Below are 26,037 nucleotides of genomic sequence, written 5' to 3' on the forward strand. Positions count from 1 at the left end.
CACACTTTGAGAGTGATGAAAGGCCTGTATGAGCCTCTGGGCATGGAGGTTTGTTTCGGGTTCCCAGGAATTCTCCTCAGGACCAAAGCCTTTCCATTTAATTAAATATTGGTTTTGTCCTTGGCGTTTCCTGTAATCCAAAATGGCTTCGATTTCAAACTCCTCCTCCCCATCTACCAACACAGCTTCTGGAGGGCCTATTTTACGACCTGGAAAGGAATTGGGTACATCAGGTTTAAGTAAAGAAGCATGGAACACAGGATGGATCCTAAATGAGTCAGGAAGTTCAAGTTCATATGCCACTGGATTGATTTTCTTTTTAATTGGAAAAGGTCCCAAATATCTGGGTCCCAATTTTCTAGAGGGACATGCCAGTTTTAGGTTCGCGGTTGAAAGCCATGCACGATCACCAACCTTTAAATCCAATTCTCCCCTTTTCTTTCTATCGAAGAATCTTTTATTGTCTTCTTGTGCTTTGGCAATGGTTTCCTTAAGTACCTGATTGTTGGCAACAAAGAAATTCAGCCTATCCTGGACAGCTGGTACAGGAGAATCCACTACAAATGTTGGCAGAAAAGAAGTATGAAAACCATAATTAGAAAAGAATGGTGACTGGTTTGTGGCAGAGTGAGTAGAAGTATTGAATGCAAATTCTGCCAAGGGTAATAATGAAGCCCAATCCTCTTGGGAAAAGGAAGTGAAACAACCTAAATACTGCTCCAACGTCTGATTAGTACGTTCCAATTGTCCGTTGGTTTGGGGATGATAGGCTGAAGAAAAATTCAATTTGATGTCAAGTGCCTCACACAAGGACTTCCAGAATTTTGACGTGAACTGAACTCCACGGTCAGAGACAATATCACTGGGAATTCCATGGAGCCTAACAATTTCTTTAATGAATATTTTGGCTGTTTCAGTCGCAGATGGAGTTCCTCTCATGGGAATGAAGTGTGACATTTTAGAAAAATGATCCACCACCACAAAAATGGAAGAAAACCCTTCAGATGGAGGAAGTTCAACAATGAAATCCATTGCGATTTTATCCCATGGTCTTTCGGGAATGAGTAGTGGTCTCAACAGTCCCCACGCTTTATTCTTGCTATTTTTATTCCTGAGGCAAGTTGGGCAAGAGTTGACATAGTCCCTACAGTCCTTTGCAAGATTTGGCCACCAGAAGTGTCTTTGAACTAGATTCATAGTCTTGTGACCCCCAAAGTGACCAGCCAGAGGATAGTCATGGCAAACCTGTAGAACAGAAGTGCGAAGATCTTGAGGGATGAAAAGTTTGTCTTTCTGCCAGAAGAGACCATCCTTCTCTTGGAGGTTTGTATCTGAAGGGATTAATGTTCCTTGGGAGGACTGATGAACCTGTGATAAGAAACTAGGTTGTGTTAATAAGAAATTTCCAGCTTGCAGGATAGTGTCCAGAGGAGATGAGACTTCAGTTTCTGTGAACATACAGGATAACGCATCAGGTTTACTGTTTTTGGATCCTGGTCTGTAAGTTATATGAAAATTAAAACGAGAAAAGAAAAGAGCCCATCTTGCCTGCCGGGGCCTGAGACGTTTGGCCGTTCTGAGGTACTCCAAATTTTTATGATCTGTGAAGATCAATATTGGGTGTGTTGCCCCTTCCAGGAGGTACCGCCATTCCTCTAAAGCTGATTTTATTGCCAAAAGTTCCCGATCCCCCACATCATAGTTCTTTTCCGATGCACCTAGTTTTTTGGAAAAGAAGGCTACAGGATGCATTAAGGACTGAGGCCCTTGGCGTTGGGACAAAATGGCTCCTACAGCATTTTCTGATGCATCCACTTCCAGGGTATAAGGCAGAGCAGGGTCAGGATGTTTTAATATTGGGGCAGATGTGAACAGTCCTTTTAATTTATCAAACGCAGCTTGAGCTGCAGCAGTCCATTGAAACCGACTTTGTTTTCTTGTGAGTTGGTGAGTTGTGTGATAGGTGTAATAATGCTGGAGAAGTTCTTGATAAATTTTCTATAGAAATTAGAAAACCCAATAAAACGTTGTACCCCTTTCTTATCGGTTGGAGGTGGCCAGGATAAGATGGCTGAAACCTTCTGAGGATCCATTTCCACACCCTCAGTCGATATCACCAGGCCAAGAAAGTGAATGGTCTTGCGCTCAAACTCACATTTCTCGGCTTTGGCATAGAGTCCGTTTTGCCTCAGTCTGAGAAGAACCTGTTTTACGTGGTTACGATGTGTTTCTAGGGAGTCTGAAAATATCAAAATATCGTCCAAATAAACGATCACAAACAAATCCAAAAAGTCCCTGAAAATATCGTTAACAAAATGCTGGAAAGTAGCTGGTGCGTTGCAGAGTCCGAATGGCATGACCAAATACTCATAGTGGCCAAAGCGTGTCCAGAAAGTCGTTTTCCACTCATCCCCTTCACGGATTCTGATCAAATTATAGGCCCCTCGCAAATCTAGTTTTGTAAATATTCTTGCCGATCGAAGTCTCTGGAATAATTCCGGGATCAATGGAAGGGGATAGCGATTTTTATTGGTTACTTTGTTCAAGTCCCTGTAGTCCACGCATGGGCGGAGGGAATGATCTTTCTTCTCCACAAAGAATATTCCAGCACCAGCTGGAGAAGAGGAATGCCGGATGAACCCCTTCTTGAGGTTCTCATCAATATATTCTTTGAGGACCAGAAGTTCAGGTTCCGATAAGGGAAATATCCTTCCGAAGGGAATTTCAGCTCCTGGCAATAATTCAATTGGGCAATCGTAAACCCGATGTGGAGGAAGAGTGTCAGCCTTTTGTTTGTCAAAAACGTCTAGGAAACTGTGATAAGTAGCCGGGACCAGTCTTTGAGCCTCAGATGTGGGCTCTGAGCAGGCAAGAACTGGGACCAAGTGATGGGAGATCTTGAGGCAGTTCTGAAGGCAGTAGGCAGATTGAAAAACCACTTCACCAGTCACCCAGTTTATTTGAGGATTATGGGCTTGTAGCCAGGGCATTCCCAGAATGATCGGAAATAGAGGTGAAGAAATAACATCCAGGCGAAGTAGTTCCTGATGGTTGGGTAGTATGTTGGCGGATAGTGGTTTGATCCATCCGCTAACCGTATGGAGAGTTGACGTTGCTTGGGTATCAGAGGTATATTATGTTGAAGGACAAGAGCATGATCAATGAAGCAGCTGTAGGCGCCAGAATCAACTATAGCTTGGACCTGGATTTTGTTAAAGGCAATGCATTGGGTTCAAGAAATGAAGGATGGAACTTACGGGTCTTGTTTGGACACGTATTTGCATAATGGCCAGCTTCTCCACAATAGAGACAGAGAATGTTCTGACGACGGCGCTGTTTTTCTTCCGCAGATAACGGTGAACGAAGCAAGCCTATTTGCATTGGTTCTGGAGTTTCAGAAGTGGTAACAGGTGTATGAGATGAAGGAATGGGAGGATGATTCGCGATTTTAGGCAACATCCATGTGGGATGAATTTGGCTGATTCTCTCAGATCTCCTTTCCCTGAGACGACGATCAATTTGAATTGACACTTGTATTAGGTCCTCCAAAGAACTGGGAACTCCGATACGGGCCAACTCGTCTTTTAGAGCCTCAGACAGTCCAATGCGAAACTGATTACAGAGAGCGGCGTCGTTCCATTGAGTATCAGAACTCCACCTCCTGAAGTCCATCACGTAGTCCTCTACAGGTTTGCGACCCTGCTGAAGGGCATGGAGACTGGCCTCTGCAGTTGTGGCACGCTGAGGGTCATCATATAACTTAGCCATCTCATTTAAAAAAAGAGTCCATGGTATCAAGCAGAGGGCTGGCCTGTTCCAATAAGCAGTGGGCCCAGGTTTGGGGTTCGCCCTGAAGTAAGGAAAAAATGAATCCCACCTTTGTGCTTTCCAGGGAAAAAGTACGAGGCTGCAGCAAAAAATATAACTGGCAGGCGTTCTTGAAGACGTGAAATTTGCTGCGATCTCCAGAAAACCTCTCTGGGGTAGGAACTCGAGGTTCTGGGGGTGGCACCACTACTGCATGTGCAGATGCTGATGTTGTCGGAACGGAGGATCGGGATGCTGTGGCCCCTTGGAGAGCAGCAGTGCTTGGTGTTAATGACTCCACTCTCTGCTCAAGTTGGTGATAACCATCTTGCAGGCCCTGGACTGCTTGGGTGAGGGTGGAAATTTGTTGGCACAAGGCTTCCAAGGGTGAGGCCCCCCTGTCGGACTCCATTCTTGGCTGGATCGTACTGTCACGTACCTTACAGCGGAGTCAGACTGTTGAGGGTGGCCTCTTGCACGGTTCCGGTCTCCACACCCCTGGAGGTGGTAACAGGGAGCGTGAAGACAGCGAAAGGGTGCAGGTGCCTGCAGGTGGAAGTTGAAGACCTGGAGACGCTGGGTCCTCACGGAGGAAGAGGTGTAGGTTGATCACAGAGGTATACAGCGGAGGCAAAGCAGGTATACAGGAAACACTGCGCGTCTGGAACAAGCAAGGTCGGCAACTGGCAGGCAATGCGGTACAGGAATGAGAGGTAGGTGCGTAGTCAAGGACGAGCAAGGGTCTGGTAATGTGCTAGCAATGAGGTACAAAATCAGGAAGCAAGCCAAAGTCAAAAGTCCAAGCCGAGGTCAGTGGTAGTCCAGGAGATCAAAACAAGGAGTATCCAAAGGAATGGATATCAGGAACAAGGTCACAGGAACAAGATCACAGGAACAACGGTCAAGTGTCTCAGGAGTAGCTGAAGACGATCCAGCACTGGTATCAAGTCAGGATCCTGTTTATATAGGGTGAGATGTGCCCGGATTGGTGGATGTGGCCATGCGTGCATAATTACGTACACGCGTTCGGTTGGCACGAGGACGGATCTTCGCATGGTGAGTTCTCTGACAGCTTTTCATCGAAAAATGCGACCATGTGTAGGCTCCATCGGACTTTTGCTGGCGGAATTTCGGCCACAACCCTGGCAAGCAGACAACACCAGAAGTCTCAAGAGGCACAGCCATGCTCTTGAGCGAGCATGGCGTAAATCTAAATCCCTGCAAGATTTTACCCTCTACAAATCTGCCCTTCTCAAATCCACCTCCACACTGCTAAACAAACCTATTACAACACTCTCATCACAACCCTTTCATCCAAACCTCGTAGACTTTTTTCTACCTTCCTTAAGTCACCCTCCAATGCCCCCACCCCCCAACTTTCTTACCACTCAACAGATTGCCAACCATTTCAACAGCAAAATAGACACAATTTACAAGGAGATATCCAGCATTCAAAATCCTCCCCTACCCAACACATCGGGTCCAACACCATACTCAATACTCTCCTCCTTTTGCCCAGTTACCGCAGATGAAGTTGATGAACTCCTCTCCATGGCCCACCTCACTACCTGTCCTCTGGGCCCTGTCCCCTCTCAATTACTGTGACCATTTTCCCACTCTATCCTCAACTCCCTTACCCACATATTCAACCTCTCCCTCTCCTCTGGCACATTTCCTTCCCTGCTGAAACATGCACTGGTTATCCCCATACTCAATAAAAATCCTCACTAGACCCCCACCTGTTTGAATAACTTAAGACCCATCTCCCTGCTCCCATTTGCCTCCAAGCTCATCAAACTCCTTGTCCATGATCGAATGAGTCACTACCTCAAAGACAACAACCTTCTCAACCCCCTACAGTCTGGCTTCTGCCCACAACATTCTACTGAAACTGCCCTACTAAAACTCACCAATGACCTACTGTACTAACTGCTAAAACCAATGAGCACTACTCCATGCTCATACTATTAGACCTCTCTGCTGCCTTTGACACAGTTCACTTCAGCAAATTACACTCCATTGGCCTCCGTCATTCTGCTTTATCCTGGTTCTCCTCCTACCTATCTCAGCGCACTTTCAGTGTCACTTACAACTCCATATCCTCCATTCCCCTTCTTCTTTCTGTTGGGGTACTCCAAGGGTCCATCCTTGGGCCTTTCCTATTCTCACTCTATTCCTCTTCCCTGGGCTAGTTGATAACCTCCCAAGGCTTCCAATACCACCTCTATGCCAACGATACCCAGATCTATCTCTCCACTCCTCAAATGACCCCCTCGATCTTCTCATGGATCTCAAACTTACTGAATGACATATCGATATGGATGCCACACCACTTCCTCAAACTCAATCTTTCTAAAACTGAGCTTGTTATATTTCATCAATTCACCATTAATATCAACAACACAACCATTGGTCCCTCCACACATGCCAAGGTCCTGGGTATAATCCTTGACTCTGGCCTCTCCTTCAGCTCCACTATCCAATCACTGGCTAAATCCTGCCACCTTAACCTCCGCAACATCTTCAAAATTCGACCCTTCCTGACTAATGACACCACAAAGCAACTTATTCACTCCTTGATTTTTTCCCGCCTTGAATACTGCAACTCTCTCCTTAATGGCCTACCCTTAAGCAGGCTACCCCCCCTTCAGTCTATTATGAATTCTGCTGCTAGACTAATACACCTCACTAACCGATCCATAACCGCTGCTCCTCTCTGCCAATCCCTTCACTGGCTTCCCCTACCCCACCGTGTAAAATGCTAAACATAACATACAAGGCCATTCAAAACAACGCCCCCATCTACATCACCAACCTTATCTGCAGATATCACCCCAAATCGTCCTCTCCACTCCTCCCAGGACCTTCTGCTCTCTAGCTCCCTTGTTACCTCCTCCCATGCTTGCCTTCTGGACTTCTCCAGAGCCTCTCCCACCGTCTGGAACTCCCTGCCCCAGTATGTCCGATCAGCCCCTACCCTGTCCACCTTTAGGAGATCACTGAAAACTCATTTATTCAGGGAAGCCTATCTACACCCACTTAACAACTGTCCCTGAGCCACACCCATCAAATCATTCTCTGCAGCTATTACCTTTTGTACCACCACTCCCTCCCTTTAGAATGTAAGCTCTACGAGCAGGGCCCTCCTGAACCATTTGTATTGTAATGTAATTATGTTGTTCCCCCTATACATCGTAAACTGTTGGCGCTATATAAATCATGAATAATAATAATGATAATTTTTCAGGACAAGCTTTCGGGTTATGTCCCCTTCTTTAAGGTCCAAGCAGTATTAATTAAGAGTTTTATCAGGATGTTAAAAAAAAAAATCTACAAATGAATGAAACACACACACACACACACACAGACACACACACACACACACACACACACACACACACACACACACACACACACACACACACACACACACACACACACACACACACACACACACACACACACACACACACACATACACAGTACACAGTACACAGCAATGGTAATAAAACTAGCATAGTTAGTGAGATAATAAGATGAAGAGCTGGGGCTGGGAATACTGTTGGATAAATGAGTAACAAAACCCAAGTCAAGGCCGTTATCATTTTTGTTAAATAGAACTATCATTCTTAAGCCCCATACACACAATCAGAAAATTGTCAGAAAATGGCCGCTTTTGAAGCAATTGTACAATAATCTGATCGTTAGTATGCAGCTTTTGAGAGCTGATCACGATAATTCATGCAAAATTTTCCAATGCAACAAGCACGAAAATGTTTCTTGTATAATACCAGATTGTCCAATCTTTGTTTAATCAGTACAGTTGTCATTAAAAATACAAAACAAATACATTACATCACATTACATCACTTCAGAATTTTTATTCTGTCGTAGGAGAATTTTTGTAAGTTTACTTAACTCTTCATTTTCCACATGAGATTAGTATGCAAAAAAAAACAAAAAAACAGACAATCATTCGTCTGATAATCTCATTGTGTGTATCAGGCATTAGGCAGGACATACATGGTGCAACATTTGCACGATTCCTCCATCAAGACAGCTTGATTGATGATTTGGACTGTTGTACCAGGCCACAGATGTTGGCCCCTATAAAGGAAAACACTTCATCCCCATTGGTTGCTTGATTCGCTTTCAAATTTCATTTCAGGGGTTGGCTGTAGGGGGTGACAAGTCCCATGGGGACACTTGGTTTGTCCTGTGTCCCTAGCATTTTTCCTACATGTAAAAATCATCAATTTATTTCCTAGAAAACTACTTACCCCCAAACATTATATATTTTCTTGAAGCAGAGACTGAAGAGAATGAAATAATGGATGTTGCATATTTTTATGTCGCACAACATTTGTGAAGTGGTTTTTGCGAACCCAATTTTTTGGAAAAAATACAATTTAATGAGTTTTAATCTGCAAAAACACAATATATTACCCAATTGTTACAAGAGTACCTGCTGCCATTTGTTTGCACCTCATTTCCTATGTTTTCATGCATAATTGAGTTGCTTAGCCTTATTTTCATGTCAGAGGTATGGCTTTTTTGCCCCAATTCTTCCATGAAGACCACTTCTGGCTATACTTTTCAGTAGATGGGTGTACCTGTGTTCCTGTGTTCCACTGGTTTTCTACAGTTCTGTGCCAATGGCACCGCTGGACATCTTCCAATGTGGAAGGGAAGTAAGCATGATGTGTCTTTCTTCTGCTGCATTAAGTTTCCTTGGCTGACCACTGCGTTTATGGAATGATGCTGTTTCTTTGTGCTCCTTCAAAAGAGCTTGAACAACACATTTTGAAACCCCAGTCTGTTTTGAAATCTTTGTCTCGGGGAGACTTTGCTAATGCAGCATAACTACTTTGTGTCTTGTTGCTGTGCTCAGTCTTGCTATGCTGTATGGCCTGTGATATGAAACTGTCTTTGGCAACCTCACCTTAGTAGCAGAGTCTGGCTGTTCCTCACCCAGTTTTAAGCTTTTTTTAAGCCTCATAAACAGCTGTTTCTGTTTTAGTTAAAGTGGTTGTAAACCCTTACAAACCACTTTGACCTACAGGTAAGCCTAGATTAAGGCTTACCTGTAGGTCCAAGAAATATCTCCTAAACCTATATGGTTTAGGAAATATTTACCTGAAGACAGCCAGAGCTGTCTACGGCGCATGCGCACTGGGCAAGCCGCAGATCGTGGCGATATGCCGCGAGTGCCGGCTCCCATGCGCATGTGCAGGAGTGACGTCATCTCTGCTCCGGCGAATCACAGCGTCGGAGCAGCGAGACCCACCAAGAAGATGGACGCTAGGAACTACAGGGGACATCCGTTACTTCACTGGCTCCTGTGTCAGGTAAGTGACACATAATGGACTACTATGCGATGCATAGTAGTCCATTATGCTTTACCTTTGCAGGGAGAAAAAGAGGAAGTAAACCCATCAGGGTTTACTTCCTCTTTAACGACTGTGTTTCAACCTACATACTGTATGAAACTGATAATCATCTGTTTTGTATAATTGGTTAATCCCACACCTAACTGTGATCCTACAATATCCCTGACTTTGTGCAAGTTTTCAAAGTGTGCAAGTGTAAGCCATTGTACACACGATCGGAGATTCCGACGGAATGTGTCCTATCGGACCGTTTTGTCGGATATTCCGACTGTGTGTGGTCTCCATCGGACTGTTTCTGTCGGAATATCCGATGGACCAACTTTTCCAACTTGCCGGTAAGATTTTCCAACAAAATGCTCTGACATACTCCGATCATGTGTAGCCTACTCCGACGGACAAAATGCCACGCATGCTCAGATCAAATTCCTAGACCAAAGCTATTGGCTACTAGCCTGAACGTAGTCCCGTCGTAACAAAATAACGTCATCACGTTATGTACAATCGGATTTTCCGACAACTTAGTCCGACCGTGTGTATGCAACATCACTTCCGGACCTCTTCCGGAATTAATCCGTCGGAATTATTCAGACGGATTTGGTTGTCGGATTTTCCGACCGTGTGTACAAGGGCTAAGAATTGATGCTAGTTTTCAAGCGAAAGGGTAGTCACACCAAATATTGATTTGATTTAGATTTTTCTTCAGATCGTATTCTTTAAACTGATAAAAATGAAAAATTAAAAAATATATTTGATAGCATTATTACTTTATAACATTTCTTCACACCTGCCTAAAACTTTTTCACAGCACTGTATGTGGGAAGTGGCTCAAAATAGTTTTTGGGTGGTTATTTTAGGTGCTTGGTTTGAACTTTAATTTTTTACTCTTTGTTTACCATTTTCTTTACTAAACTTTTGTTCATCACATAAGGGACATGTCCCTTATGTGATGCATTTTTTGGTAAGTAACAGAAAAGGGAGATCAGTGAATGGATGTTTGCTGATTTCCCTTCCCTCTACCCAGCAGCACCTTCCATGCTTGTCCCGGGTGTTCCCGATGGATGCGAGGAGCCTGGAAAACATGGCAGGGGTGCACGTGGGGGGTGGACTGAGAGTAAAAGGGATGCAATCAAGTAGCTGCACAACTGCCAGTTCGCTTGCATCTGAAAGCTTATCAGATTTACACAAAACACCCCAAAGTGACTGATGTACAGTAGTTTTTAGATTGTTAGCAGTAAATGGGTTAATACTTTCACTGTCCCAATACAAGATGAGTACTCCTAATCTGAATACTTGTTCTCGGACAGAAAATACTGAAACTATTGGATCACCATGCATTTTGCATTTTCAGAAAGAGGTCAGCAGCAGCCTGGGTGGTTTTCTTAGAGCAGGTTTACATTAAAGATCTCCTATGCAGTGGAGTCAATAGGAGACGTATCTTTATCCAGGTACAACATCACTCCGCCCATCTAATACACTTGTCTGTCTATTCCTTACAGCCAGTGCACATTACCTACACACATCCTCAGGAGCATACACTGGAGGTAAGACTTTCATTTCCATCAGTTTCATTTTATTTGTGGAAAGCGTTTTATTTTAAAAACTCCCAGTTTGAGCAAGGACATATATTTGTATTTAAAGCGGGAGTCCACTGGGACTCCGCGTTTTTTTTTTTTTTTTTTAAAAGCCAGCAGCTACAAATACTGCAGCTGCTGACTTTTAAAATAGTGACACTTACCTGTCCAGCGCGCCCGCGATGTCGGCACCCGAAGCCGATCTCTAGATCGTCTGTAAGGTTCTGCCGCCGCCATCTTGGGTATGGGAATCAGGCTTCATTTCCCGGTTCCCTACTGCGCATGCGCGAATCGCGCTGCGCAATAAGGACGGTCCCCGCTGCCTCTGGGATCTGTGTGTTTCCCAGCAGGCAGTGGGGCACTTGCGGAAAGGGGCGGGCACTTGCGGAAAGGGGCGTAATCTACGCCCCTTTCCGCAGAGAGCTATCCCGGAAGTGGGTGCAGAATACCTGTACTGTACAGGTATCTGCACCCCCCTCCCCCCTGAAAGGTGGCAATTGTGGCGCCGGAGGGGGGGAGGGTTCCGATGAGCGGAGGTCCACTTTAGGGTGGACCTCCGCATTAATTTAAAAAACAAAGACAGCAAGCTAGCATCAGTAATTTTAGGATAAGTTCATGCCACAAACTGCACGCCAGGAATTTGCATTGTGTTTGTGAATTGTGATGTGTTTTTAAGTGCATTTTTAAGAGATTACAGTTGACTATTAATTCAAAAAAAGTAAATTCTTCTGATCGTGTTCATGTCTAGATCCATTTTATAGTTAAAAAATGCTTGTGAACATAACCATTAAAAAAAATGATCATACATTTAATGTAAACATTTCTGCGCTGTGTGTCAACAACAATGCATAGAAAAAACAATTCCGGCAGCTGAGACATAAGTAGTATAGACAACTTATAACAAAGTAAAGATATGTTGGTATTGCGCTGCCCCTATATTAAATAACCCTCCGAGGGTGATAAGTATAATGCCTAGTTACATAAATCAATAGTGTAATATAAAAATATATATATAAATGTCTACTGAATAATATCAAAAAGTGCAAAGCGCTACATTAACCACTTCCCGACCAGCGCGCGACGAGGTACGTCGACAGAATGGCACGGGCAGGCATATTGGCGTACAGGTACGTCCAATATTCGATGCCGCCCTGCCATCGGGAGCGCGCCGCCGGCGGCACGCTTCCGCGCTGGTCGGGACCCCCGTGAGTCCGGTCGCGGGACCCGCGGACTCGATCGCCGCGGGCATCCCCGCGATCGTCTCACGGAGCGGCCGAATGGAGGAAATGCTGTATAAACAACATTTCTCCATTCTGCCTAGCAACTAGTGACGCTGATCTCTGCTCCATGTGATTGGAGCAGAGATCAGTGTACACTAAATGAAAGCCCAACCCCCCCACAGTTAGTAACACACCCCTAGGAACACTTAACCCCTACACTGCCACCCACTGGTTAACCCTTTCACTGCCAGTGTCATTTACACAGGAATCACTGCATTTATATAGCAGTGATTACTGTATAAATGACAATGGTCCCAAAAATGTGTCAAAAATGTCCGATGGGTCCCCCACAATGTCGCAGTCACAATAAAAATCGCAGATCGCCGCCATTACTAGTAAAAAAAAAAATAATAAAAAATTATTAATAAAAATGCTATAAAACTATCCCTATTTTGTAAACGCTATAACTTTTGCGCAAACCAATCAATAATCGCTTATTGCGATTTTTTTTACCAAAAATATGTAGAAGAATACGTATCGGCCTAAACTGAGGGAAAAAAATATTTTTTTATATATTTTTGGGGGATATTTATTATAAATTGTCGCTCTATTTTTGTTTATAGCGCAAAAAATAAAAACCGCAGGGGTGATCAAATACCACCAAAAGAAAGCTCTATTTCTGGGAAAAAAAGGACGTCAATTTTGTTTGGGAGCCACGTCGCACGACCGCGCAATTGTCAGTTAAAGCGACGCAGTGCTGAATCGCAAAAAGTGGTCTGGTCTTTGACCAGCAAAATGGTCCGGTCTGCAAGTGGTTAAATAAAATAAAATAAACACACCACAGGGGTGATAGAATCCAAATAAATGAAAATCAAGTGAACAAAGGTAAGTAACTAAAAACAGTCTCTTAAAAAATTACTATTTTGATAAAGTGCAGAGAAGAAAAAAAAAAGTAAACGCACTACAGAGTCAATTTGAGAACCTCCACGGAAACACAACTGCTTCAATTGAGTGCAAAGCCAAAAAACAGTGAATTGATCATAAAGTGCCAAGTGTGTCTTATAAATGTGCAAATAAGTAAACACTCTCCAGACGTGATATAAGTGAACCACCCTAAAAATTAAACAAATGATATACAAGAAAGTAAGAAAGAGTATACCTAGACCAAAAAGAGGGTACCCTCTTCTGATCACATGGAAATAAACTTTAGAATTAAACAAAAAAATATATATGGTAGTAAACACACTACAGAGCCGGCTGTAACATACGTTATAACAGAATGAATCCGGCCTCTATAGATTAAATATACATATTGCAATCCAGAAAAAAAATATAAAGATATAAATATTCAAGTCCATAAATAAACAACAGTCTCCTTTAAGTGCAAGTGCTTTGTGCAAACTTGTGCAAATTCAACTGAGGTGTGGGTCTCCCAGTGCTTAATCCCGCTGTGATCACACTTTAGTGGGCAGTGGCCCCTTACCTATAGCAAGGAGGGATTCGCATCAAGGTATATAGATTTCTTTTTATGTCTTCTCTCCTGGTAAATTCGGTCACCTTCTCCTTTAAATTTTATTCTTATTGCTCCAGAGGACCCAATAGATTAATAGAGAGGGAATACCATAGTGTAGTATTTCACAAATAGCATTTATTAAAAATTTTCATACACAGGGTACTCACACATTAATAGATAGAAAAAAGCCTTTTTCTAGTAATCAGCAGAAAGTGCATCCACAGTCAGCTTCCTTCCCGTCCCTACGCGTGACATCACAACACGTGACTTCATCAGGGGAACGTCATCAACTTATAACAAAGATCATAGAAAACGTATCCAACTGTTCAAAATACAGATAGATAGCAGTCATAACATAGAGGATCATTTCATAATAGAGAATTGTCCATAAAAGATGTTATATTCAGCAGATCAAATAACAGTCTGTAGAGGAGGCCACCATCCCAGTGATCAAGATGTAAAACGATCGTGTCCAGACAAATGCATTGTCACCAACAGTAAAATTGCACACACACTTACTGGCTGCCGTTACAGCAGCTAAAGCGCTTCAAACACACAGAAACATCTCTGAAAATATTTCAGTAAATCCGTATTTTGATTTTTGATGAAAAAAAAAGATCAAACACTACTTGCCCAAACCTATAATGTGTACTTGTAATTGTATTAATTGTATTAATGTTTTAATATTTTACGTTTTTAAAGAGAGTATAAAGATATAACACAGTACAAAGTGTCTTTATATGAAAGGATTCATACTCATCAAATGCGGTTCTCTTATGCCATGTAAACACACGATCAGACTATCCGGCGGACAACCTGCCGGACTTTGCAGCGGAGGTCCGCCAGACTTTCCAAACGAGCGGACCTGCCCACACACGCCCACACACGAGCGGACTATGGCGGGAGTCCAACAGACTTATGAAATGAACGGACTTTCCCATACACGGAGTAAAGTACGTTCCTTTTGAACGTGGCTCCAGGTAGATGGAATTAGAGAAGGAAGTCAATGTCTCCGCCTCCATCGGCGAGATTTACATCTCACTAGCCCCGTCACCTGGTATGGACTTAAATGGGAACCCCTACGCCGAAAAAACGGCGTGGGGGTCCCCCCAAAGTCCATAGCAGACCCTTATCCGAGCACGCAGCCGGTCAGGAAAGGGGGTGGGGACGAGCAATCACCCCCCCTCAGCCGTACCAGGCCGTGTGCCCTCAACATGGGGGGGTGCTTTGGGGAAGGGGGGGCCCTGCAGATCCCCTCACCCCAAAGCACCTTGTCCCCACGTTGATGAGGACAAGTGCCTCTTCCCGACAACCCTGGCCGTTGGTTGTCAGGGTCTGCAGGCCGGGGGGCTTATCAGAATCCGGGAGCCTCCTTTAATAAGGGGGCCCCCAGATTCCGGCCCCCCACCCTATGTGAATGAGTATGAGGTACGATGTACCCCTACCCATTCACCTGGGGGAAAAAAGTGTACATAAAAAAAAACACAACACAGGTTTTTAAAATACTTTATTAGACAGCTCCCAGGGTCTTTTTCCGTATTTGGGGGTCTTCTCGCCAGACTCCTCCACTATCTTCTGCTCTTTTACTAGCTCTTTTACTAGTGGAGGAGCCCGGCTTTCTCCTTCTTCACCGCCGCCGTCCGGGGGTCTTCTTCTGACTTCCGGGTTCTTGTTCCGCTCTTCAGGGGTCTTGTCCCGCTCTTCAGTTCTTCTTGCCGGGCCTTCGCTTTCTTCTTCCAGCTCTATTACTAGCGTTGGCCTGGTCTTCTGTTGCTGTCGCTGCCGCCTCCTGCTTCTTCTGCTTCTTCTTCTCTTCTTCTTCTTCCTTCCGATGTTGACACAATGCTCTCTCTGTCCATAATGGCAGGGAAGCGTTGTGCAGCAACTTATATAGGGACAAGGGGTGGGGTCACCGAGTGATGTCACATGATGACCCCCGTCCCTTTTGATGTCACAGTCCCAGCATCATCCGGGACTGTGACATCATAGGGGGTGGGGTCACCATGTGACATCGCCCAGTGACCCCGCCCCTTGTCCCTATATAAGTCGCTGCAAAACGCATCCCTGCCATTATGGCCAGAGAGAGCGTCGTGTCAACATAGGAAGGAAGAAGAGAAGAAGAAGCAAAAGGCGGTGGCGACAGCGACAGAAGACTGGGCCAACGCTAGTAAAAGAGCTGGAAGAAGAAAGCAGAGGCCCGGCAAAAAGAACCGAGGAGTGGGACAAGACCCCTGAAGAGCAGGGCAAGACCCCTGAAGTCGGAAGAAGACCCCCGGATGGCAGCGACAAAGGAGAAAGCCGGGCTCCCCCTCTAGTAAAAGAGCAAGATAGCGGAGGAGTCTGGCGAGAAGACCCCCAAAGAAGGAAGAAGACCCCCGGAGCTGTCTAATAAAGTATTTAAAAAACCTGTGTTGTGTTTTTTTTTTATGTACACTTTTTCCCCCAGGTGAATGGGTCGTACCCCATCGTACCCCATACTCATTCACATAGGGTGGGGGGCCGGAATCTGGGGGCCCTCTTATTAAAGGTGGCTTCTGATAAGCCCCCTGCCCGCAGACCCCGACAGCCAATGGCCAGGGTTGTCGGGAAGAGTCCTTTGTCCTCATCAACATGGGGACAAGGTGCTTTGGAGTGGGGGGCGCAGGGCCCCCTTCCCCAAAGCACCCCCCATGTTGAGGTCACGCAGCCTGGTATGGCTCAGGAGGGGGGTGCTCGTTTGTCCCCACCCCCTTTCCTGACCGGCCCGGGTGCGTGCTCGGATAAGGGTCTGCTGTGGACTTTTTTTGGCATAGGAGTTCCCCTTTATGTCCATACCAGATGACGGGGCTAGCGAGGTGTCAATCTCGCCGATGGAGGACACTGACTTCCTTCGTTAGTTCTGTCTACCTAGAGCAGTGTTTCTCAAATCCAGTCCTCAGGCCCCCCCAACAGGTCATGTTTTCAGGATTTCCCTCAGATGAAACGGCTGTGGTAATTGCTAAGGCAGTGAAACTGATCAAATCACCTGTGAAAAATAATGGAAAACCTGAAAACATGACCTGTTGGGGGGCCCTGAGGACTGGATTTGAGAAACACTGACCTAGAGCCACGTTCAAAATGAACAGACTTTTCTCAGTGTGTGGGCAAGTCCATTCATTTCAAAAGTCCGGCGGACTAGCACACAGATGGGTGGATTGTCTGCTGGACTGCCGAGTCAGAGTCTTTGAATCAAGATTTCTTTCTAAGTTCGTCTGACTTTTGGGAAGAAAAAGTCCACCGGAGCCCACACACGGGCGGATTGTCCGGCGAACTCTGGTCCGCCGCACCAAGTCCGCCAGATAATCTGATCGTGTGTACGTGGCATTATGATAACCTAATATAAAGAATTACCAATTGCATTTGTAAACATGTTCCACATGTTCCAAGGTCATGCCATTACAACTGAAAATAAATGTTAGAGTTTGCCTACTACTAATGTAAGAAGTAATAAGAATAGAGAGTAAATTATAAACCAGCAAATTATATTAATTAATAGGAAAAAATGCAATGCAATTTTAATACAAATGTTACAACATACATTGTATCCAGCTAGAGAACCCTATTCGAAAAAATGGCAGGGATTCTGGCCAACCCACAGGGAGCCCAAAAATTCCTGAATCATTCACAAAACAACCTAGGCAGTAGAACTGATTAGGCTGTGAGCCTGCCTGTCTCTTCACAAAGAAGGATGTTTATGTAGGTAGTTGGTGTCCAATGGAGTCATGCTAGAATAAACAATGCCTTTAACTGACAATTGCGCGGTCGTGCGACGTGGTTCCCAAAAAAAAATTATGTCCTTTTTTCCCACAAATAGAGCTTTCATTTGGTGGTATTTGATCACCCTTGTAATTTTAATTTTTGGCGCTATAAACAAAAAAAGAGCGACAATTTTGAAAACAAAAACATTATTTTTTTACATTTTGCTATAAGTATCCCCCAAAAATATATTAAAAAAAAAATTATTTTCCTCAGTTTAGGCTGAAAGGTATTTTTCTACATATTTTTGGTAAATAAAAATTGTAATAAGCGATTATTGATTGGTTTGCGCAAAAGTTATAGCGTTTACAAAATAGCGGATAGTTTTATGGCATTTTTATTAATATATATATATATATATATATATATATATATAATTTTTTTTTTAAATGGCGGCGATCAGCGGTTTTTATCGTGACTGCAACATTATGGGGGACACATTGGACATTTTTGGGACCATTGTCATTTATACAGCAATCAGTGCTATACAAATGCACTGATTCCTGTGTAAATGACACTGGCAGTGAAGGGGTTAACCATTGGGTGGCATTGTAGGGGTTAAGTGTGTCCTGGGGTGTGTTTCTAACTGTGGGGGGGAGGGGCATGGCTTTGTGTGACATGTCACTGATCTCTGCTCCGATCACAGGGAGCAGAGATCAGTGAAACTGTCACTATATATATATATATATATATATATGTTTATATATATCATCTCTCGCCTTGACTAAAGCAACTCCCTTCTCATTGACCTGCCTCTCCATGGGCTATCACCTCTTCAGTCTATCATGACACTGCTCATCTTTGAGTCTGCTGGAACTCTGTCCAAGTGGAACTGGTCAAAGTGGTGAGTTAAAAACCAGAGTTAGTGGAACTGGAACTGGTCTAAGTGGTGAGTTAAAACCAGGCGTTTAAAACAGGAGGTTATAACAGGGGTCATAGTACCAGTGTAGTGTGAGTACCTGAGTGTTGTCTGAGTAGTGTGTGTGGATCATTAGTACTTGCGTATTGTGGGTGCATGCTGGTCTGCGAGTACCTGTGTATTGTCTTGTTGAGTATTAGTGTCAGGAAGCTAGTTGTTAGGTAATTTGGTCTGGGTATAATCTCTAATCCTCATTAAATTAATAGGTATGATGCCCGGTGGGTGTGAAGAGGCAACTCGGTGTACATCTTGCGGCATGTATGTGTTCCTTGATCATCTGATCCAGGGAGAATACTTCTGTGCAAAATGTAAGCACATTTACATTTTGTGGAGGATCCTAATAAGTATGCTCTATTGAGTGACATTGGTGCAGCCAGTCAGGCACCAGCGCTGTTGGAGCTGAGTGACACTCCTAGATGCCGGGGGAAGAACTCTTCCAGTGAGAGTGGGGGGGAGCAAAGGGAAAGGAAAGACAGATTCTGGTGGTAGGGGACTCAATTCTTATGCCGCGTACACACGATCAAACAATCGGGTGGAAAAGTCCGGCAAACTCAAGTCCGCCGGACAATCCCCCCGTGTGTAGCCTCCGGCGGACTTTTTTACCCGAAAGTACGGCGGACTTAGAAAGTATTTTTGCACTTCAATCTTCCCGCCGGACTTGCATTTCGGCGAACAATCCGGCCGTTGGTATGCCAGTCCGCCGTACTTTTGAAATGAGCGGACTTTTCCCGTGCGGAGAAAAGTCCGCTAATTTTGAGCGCATCTCCAGGTAGACGGGGCCAGCGAAGGAGGCTTTGCTAGCCCCGTCACCTGATATGGACTTAAAGGGGAACCCCAACGCCAAAAAAATCGGCGTGGGGTCCCCCCCAGATCCACATCAGACCCTTGTCCGAGCACGCTACCCTGCCAGCCAGGAAAGGGGGGGATGAGCGAGTGGCCCCCCTCCTAAGCCGTACCAGGCCGCGTGCCCTCAACATGGGGGGTGCCTTGGGGAAGGGGGGGGCCGCGTGGCCCCCCACCCCAAAGCACCTTGTTCCCATGTTGATGAGGAAAATGGCCTCTTCCCGACAACCCTGGCCGTCGGTTGTTGGGGTCTGCAGGCGGGGGGCTTATCGGAATCTAATAAGGGGGCCCCCGGATCCCGGCCCCCCACCCTATGTGAATGAGTATGGGGTACAATGTACCCCTACCCATTCACCTGTAAAAAAAGTAAAAAAAAAACACAACACACAAGGGTTAAAATAGCTTATTGCACAGCTCCGGGGGTCTTCCGTCCTCGGGGGTCTTCTCGCCAGACTCCTCCGCTATCTTCTTCTAGCTCTTTTGCTAGCGGAGGAGCCCGGCTTTCTTCCTCGCCGCCGCCCTCTTCTTCCAACTTCAGGGGTCTTGTCCCCCTCTTCGTGGGGGTCTTGTCCCCCTCTTCGGTTCTTCTTACCGGGCCACCGCGCCTTCTTCAAGCTCTTTTACAGGCGGTGGCCTGTCGCCGCTTTCGCCGTCTTCTGTTCTTCTCTTCTTCTCTTCAGATGTTGCCTTGTCGCATCCTCTGCTCACAATGGCACGGATGCGACGTGCAGCGACTTATATAGGGACATCACCAGATAATGTCCTCACCCATTATGGTGTCACAGTCCCAGAGGATGCTGGGACTGTGACATCATAATAGGCGGGGACATCATCCGGTGATGTCCCTATATAAGTCGCCGCGCGCCTTGTCCCCGTCATTGTGAGCAGAGAGAGCGACGAGGCAACATCTGAAGAGAAGAACAGAAGAACAGAAGGTGGCGACAGCGGTGACAGAAGACCGGGCCACCGCCTGTAAAAGAGCTAGAAGAAGGTGCGGTGGCCCGGCAAGAAGAACCAAAGAGGGGGACAAGACCCCCGAAGTCGGAAGAAGAGGGCGGCGGCGAAGAAAAAAGCCGGGCTCCTCCTCCTGTGCAATAAACTATTTTAACCCTTGTGTGTTGTGTTTTTTTTTACTTTTTTTTACAGGTGAATGGGTAGGGGTACATTGTACCCCATACTCATTCAAATAGGGTGGGGGGCCGGGATCCAGGGGCCCCCTTATTAAAGGGGCTCCCGGATTCCGATAAGCCCCCCGCCCGCAGACCCCAACAACCAACGGCCAGGGTTGTCGGGAAGAGGCCCTTGTCCTCATCAACATGGGGACAAGGTGCTTTGGGGTGGGGGCCCCCCCTTCCCCAAGGCACCCCCCCATGTTGAGGGCACGCGGCCTGGTACGGCTCAGGAGGTGGGGGCACTCGCTTGCCCCCCCTTTCCTGGCCGGCCGGGTAGCGTGCTCGGACAAGGGTCTGATGTGGACCTGGGGGGGACAACCACACCATTTTTTTCGGCATTGGGGTTCCCCTTTAAGTCCATATCAGGTGGCGGGGCCAGCGACGTCTCCTTCGCGGGCCCCCGCCTACCTGGAGACGCGCTCAAAATGAGCGGACTTTCCTCCTCGTGTGCGGGCGAGTCTGTTCATTTCAAAAGTACGGCGGATAGTCCAGCGGACTTAGTACACCGTATTAGTCTGCTGAAAAAGTGCCGTGTGTGGGCAAGTAGCCCGTTCAGAAAGTCCGGCGGACAGTCCGACGGGAAGTCCGCCGGACTAAGTCCGCCGGATAGTCCGCTACATGTGTACGCGGCATTAGAAGGACAGAGAGGGCAATCTGCAACAAAGACCTGACGCTCCGAACAGTATTTTGTCTACTGGGCGCTCGGGTTAGACACATCACGGATCTGGTGGACAGATTACTGGAAGGGGCTGGGGAAGGCCCAGCTGTCACGGTGCACGAATGACAAAGTCAGAGGCAGATGGAGTGTTCTAAAGAACGATTTTAGGGACTTGGGAGCTAAATTGAGGAGAAGGACCTCCAAGGTAGTATTCTCAGGAATACTACCGGTACATCCAGCCACACCAGAAAGGCAGAGGGAGATTAGGGAAGTAAACAAGTGGCTAAAGAGCTAGTGTAGTAGGGAGGGGTTTGGGTTCCTGGAGGACTGGGACGACTTCTCAGTCGATAACCGGTACTATAGAAGGGACGGACTGCACCTAAATGAGGAGGGTGCAGATCAGCTGGGAATAAGGATGGCCAAAATGTTTGAGGGGTTTTTAAACTAGGCGATGGGGGGGGAGGGTCCAGAGATAGAAATAGTCAGTGTGGAACATATTCCAGAGGGCAATATTAGTGGCATTAGTGGTAGGGTAACCAAAGCACATAAACCCAAGGTAAGTATAGTAGCAAGTCCGAGCTGCAATCTCAGAACACCCAAGAGGATAGTATGTGACCGGTCAAAATATATTAATGCATTAAAGTGTTTGTTTACCAATGCCAGAAGTCTGCCAAGCAAAAATAGGTGAGTTGGAAGCTCTGGTGCATCAGGAGAGCTATGATATCATTGGTATTGCCGAAACTTTTCTTCATTCCTCACATGACTGGGCTATTAATATCCCTGGCTATGCACTCTTTCAGAAAGACAGAGTAAAAAGGAAAGGTGGAGGGGCCTGTCTGTATGTGAGAAGTGATCTCAAAGTGAGTGTGAAAGAGGATCTGGTGGAGAGTATGATGAGTCTGAAGCATTATGGGTGGAACTGAATACAGATGTGTATAGTTCAAAGTTAATCATTGGAGTTTGTTATAGACCACCCAATGTTAATGAGGAGGTGGAGACTCAGCTCCTTGCACAGATGGAAAGGGCCGCAAGGGCTGGGACAGTGATAATAATGGGGGATTTTAACTACCCAGAAGTTGACTGGAGTAATGGCACTGCTGGGACAATTAAAGGGCAAAAATGTAGAAACCTATTACAGGACAATTTTATGGTGCAGTTTATTGAGGCCCCAACTAGGAATTATGCTCTGTTGGACCTGGTAATCTGAAACCATGCAGAGCGTATTACTAATGCTCAGATAAAGGAACACCTGGGTAGCAGTGACCATAACATGATTTCATTTGATGTCAGCTGTAAGCAAAAGTCACATATGGGAAAGATAAAAACACTTAATTTCAAGAGAGCAAATTTTTCAAGGATGAGGGATTCTCTCCAGGACTTAGACTGGGAGAGAAAATTGGCATCAATGGGCACAGAACAGAAATGGGAATTCTTCAAAAAGACTGTTTGTGAACTTACTGCAAAGTATATTCCCATGGGCAATTAGTTTAAAAGGCTAAAATAAAACCTATGTTTTCACAGCCAAAGTTTAAAAAGCTATTAACTATAAGAAAAGAGCTTTTAAAAAATATAAAAACTAAGGAACGCTAGTGTCATTTAAATGTTACAAAGAATATAATAGAATATGTAAAAGAATATAATAGAATATGTAAAAAGGAAAGGTGGAGGGGCCTGTCTGTATGTGAGAAGTGATCTCAAAGTGAGTGTGAAAGAGGATCTGGTGGATGGAGAGTATGATGAGTCTGAAGCATTATGGGTGGAACTGAATACAGATGTGCATAGTTCAAAGTTAATCATTGGAGTTTGTTATAGACCACCCAATGTTAATGAGGAGGTGGAGACTCAGCTCCTTGCACAGATGGAAAGGGCCGCAAGGGCTGTTACAGTGATAATAATGGGGGATTTTAACTACCCAGAAGTTGACTGGAGTAATGGCACTGCTGGGACAATTAAAGGGCAAAAATGTAGAAACCTATTACAGGACAATTTTATGGTGCAGTTTATTGAGGCCCCAACTAGGAATTATGCTCTGTTGGACCTGGTAATCTCAAACCATGCAGAGCGTATTACTAATGCTCAGATAAAGGAACACCTGGGTAGCAGTGACCATAACATGATTTCATTTGATGTCAGCTGTAAGCAAAAGTCACATACGGGAAAGATAAAAACACTTAATTTCAAGAGAGCAAATTTTTCAAGGATGAGGGATTCTCTCCAGGACTTAGACTGGGAGAGAATATTGGCATCAATGGGCACAGAACAGAAATGGGAATTCTTCAAAAAGACTGTTTGTGAACTCACTGCAAAGTATATTCCCATGGGCAATTAGTTTAAAAGGCTAAAATAAAACCTATGTTTTCACAGCCAAAGTTAAAAAAGCTATAAACTATAAGAAAAGAGCCTTTAAAAAATATAAAAACGAAGGAACGCTAGTGTCATTTAAATGTTACAAAGAATATAACAGAATATGTAAAAGAATATAATAGAATATGTAAAAAGGAAATCGAGGCTCACTTCAATTCAAAACGAAAGACAGATTGCAAAAGATAGTAGGACAAACCCCCAACAATTAATGGTAAAAAGGTCAAGTCTGAGCATGTAGGCCCTTTACAAAATAATCTAGAGTGGGTGACTGGGGACACAGAGAAGGCTAATTTATTAAATACTTTCTTCAGCACTGTGTATACAAATGAGCATGGGAAAGCTCATGTCCATAATGGGGACAGTAGTGACACAGCCCCAAATCCACAATGGCTCAAAAGTGATATGGTCCAGAAATATTTAGACAGAATAAAAGTGGATAAAGCACCTGGACCTGATGGCATCCACCCACGGATACTAAAATAATTGAGCTCCATAATTTCAAAGCCATTGTATCTAATTTTTAGGGGCTCATTAATGACAGGAATTGTACCACTGGATTGGCGCAGGGCCAATGTGGTGCCTATATTTAAAAAGGGAACAAAGTCTTTACCAAGTAACTATAGACCTGTTAGTTTAACTTCTATAGTTGGAAAGATACTGAAGAGATTAATAAAAGACCACATAGATGGGTTCTTGCAGTAAAAAAATATTTTAAGCAACAGATAGCATGGATTCATGAAAGAGAGAAGTTGTCAGATAAACCTGATTTCTTTATATGAGGAGGTAAGAAAACCTTGGACAGAGGGGTGGCGGTGGACGTGGTATACTTGGATTTTGCAAAAGCGTTTGATACAGTTCCGCACACACGGCTCATGTGCAAGGTAAAGTCTACAGGTTTGGAAATATCAGTTTGTAAATGGATAGAAAACTGGCTTAAAGACAGAATTTAGAGAGTAGTGGTTAATGATTCTTACTCTGAATGCTCTAAGGTTATCAGTGGTGTACCCCAAGGTTCAGTGCAGGGACCCTTACTTTTTAATACCTTTATAAATTATATTGGGTCTGGGATCAAAAGTAACATTTGCAGATGACACCAAGCTATGCAGTGGAATAACGTCCTTAGAGGATGTCTCCAATTTACAAGCTAACCTCAGTGCTCTGTCTAAGTGAGCGACTATGTGGCAGATGAGGTTTAATGTTGATAAATGTAAAGTTATGCACTTGGGACCTAAGAATATGCATGCATTATACATACTAGGGGAAGTACAACTGGGGGGGTGCATAGTGAAGAAGGATCTGGGGGTTTTGGTAGAGCATAAGCTCAATAATAGCATCCAATGCCAAGCTGCGGTTTCCAAAGCAAGCAAAGTCCTTTCTTGTATTAAGAGAGGTTTGGACTCCAGAGAGAGAGATATCATTTTGCCCCTGTTCAAATCATTAGTAAGACCTCATCTGGAATATATAGTTCAGTTTTGGGCACCAGTTCTCAAAAAGGATATCGGGGAACTGGAGAAAGCGCAGAGAAGGGCAACCAAACTGATAAGAGGCATGGAGGAGCTCAGCTATGAGGAAAGATTAAAGGAGCTGAATTTATTCACTCTTGATAAGAGGAGATTAAGGGGGGATATGATCAACATGTACAAATATATAAGGGGTCCATATAGTGAACTTGGTGTCGAGTTATTCACTTTACAGTCAACAAAGAGGACAAGGAGGCACTCTTTACGTCTAGAGGAAAAGAGATTTCATCTCCAAGTACGGAGATGTTTCTTCACAGTAAGAGCTGTGAAAATGTGGAATAGACTCCCTGCAGAGGTGGTTCTGGCCAGCTAAGTAGATTGTTTTAAGAAAGGCCTTGATTATTTCCTAAATGTACATAATATACCTGGGTACTAACATTTATAGGTAAAGTTGATCCGGGGAAAATCCGATAGCCTCTCGGGGGATCAGGAATGAATTTTTTCCCCTGCTTTAGCAAATTGGATCATGTCCTGCTGGAGTTTTTCGCCTTCCTCTGGATCAACTGTGGGTATATTATTGGGTATATGGGATTGTATGATATCATTTATTTCTTTATTTATTTTTGTGTTGAACTTGATTGACTTGTGTCTTTTTTCAACCTAACTATGTAACTGTGTAACTATGAATGCTGCTGCCAGACTTATCCAGCTTACCAACTGCTCAGTGTCTGACAACCTTCTCCTCCAATCCCTACACTGTCTCCCAATCACCCAGCAAATTAAATTCAAAATACTAACCACAACATACAAAGCGAATCACAACTCTGCCCTGAGCTACATCACCAAACTTGTCTCCAAATATCACCCAAACCGTCCTCTCTGCTCCTCTCAAGACATCCTGCTCTCAAGCTCCCTCATCTCCTCCTCGCATGCTCGTATCCAGGATTTCTCCAAAGCCTCTCCCATCCTCTGGAACTCGCTACCTCAACCTGTCCGGCTATCCCCTACTCTTGCTACCTTCAGGTGATCCCTGAAAAGTAATCTCTTCAGGGAAGTCTGTCACGGGTCCAAGTTATCTTTACCAAGTTCAGAGGTTGCTGCACTTACAAATTATTCCTTTATTTATCAAATTCTCCAAGGAAGGTTACATAGTAAAAAAGTAATTCAAAGCAAAACAAAAATATTTCAAGTATCATTTAGACAGAGATTTCTGTTTCGGGCTTGTTTATTAACGCCCTTCTTCAGATCAGTCAGAACTCATCTAGCAGTTTCACAACAATTATGTGTTTTATAAATGCTTACAAATGGCATCACATATGGAATAAATTACATGGATTAATTACTTT

Source organism: Lithobates pipiens, unplaced genomic scaffold (assembly GCF_037356315.1).
Source record: "Lithobates pipiens isolate NorthernLeopardFrog02 unplaced genomic scaffold, aLitPip1_a1.2 Scaffold_10, whole genome shotgun sequence".
In the NCBI taxonomy this organism is placed as follows: Eukaryota; Metazoa; Chordata; class Amphibia; order Anura; family Ranidae; genus Lithobates; species Lithobates pipiens.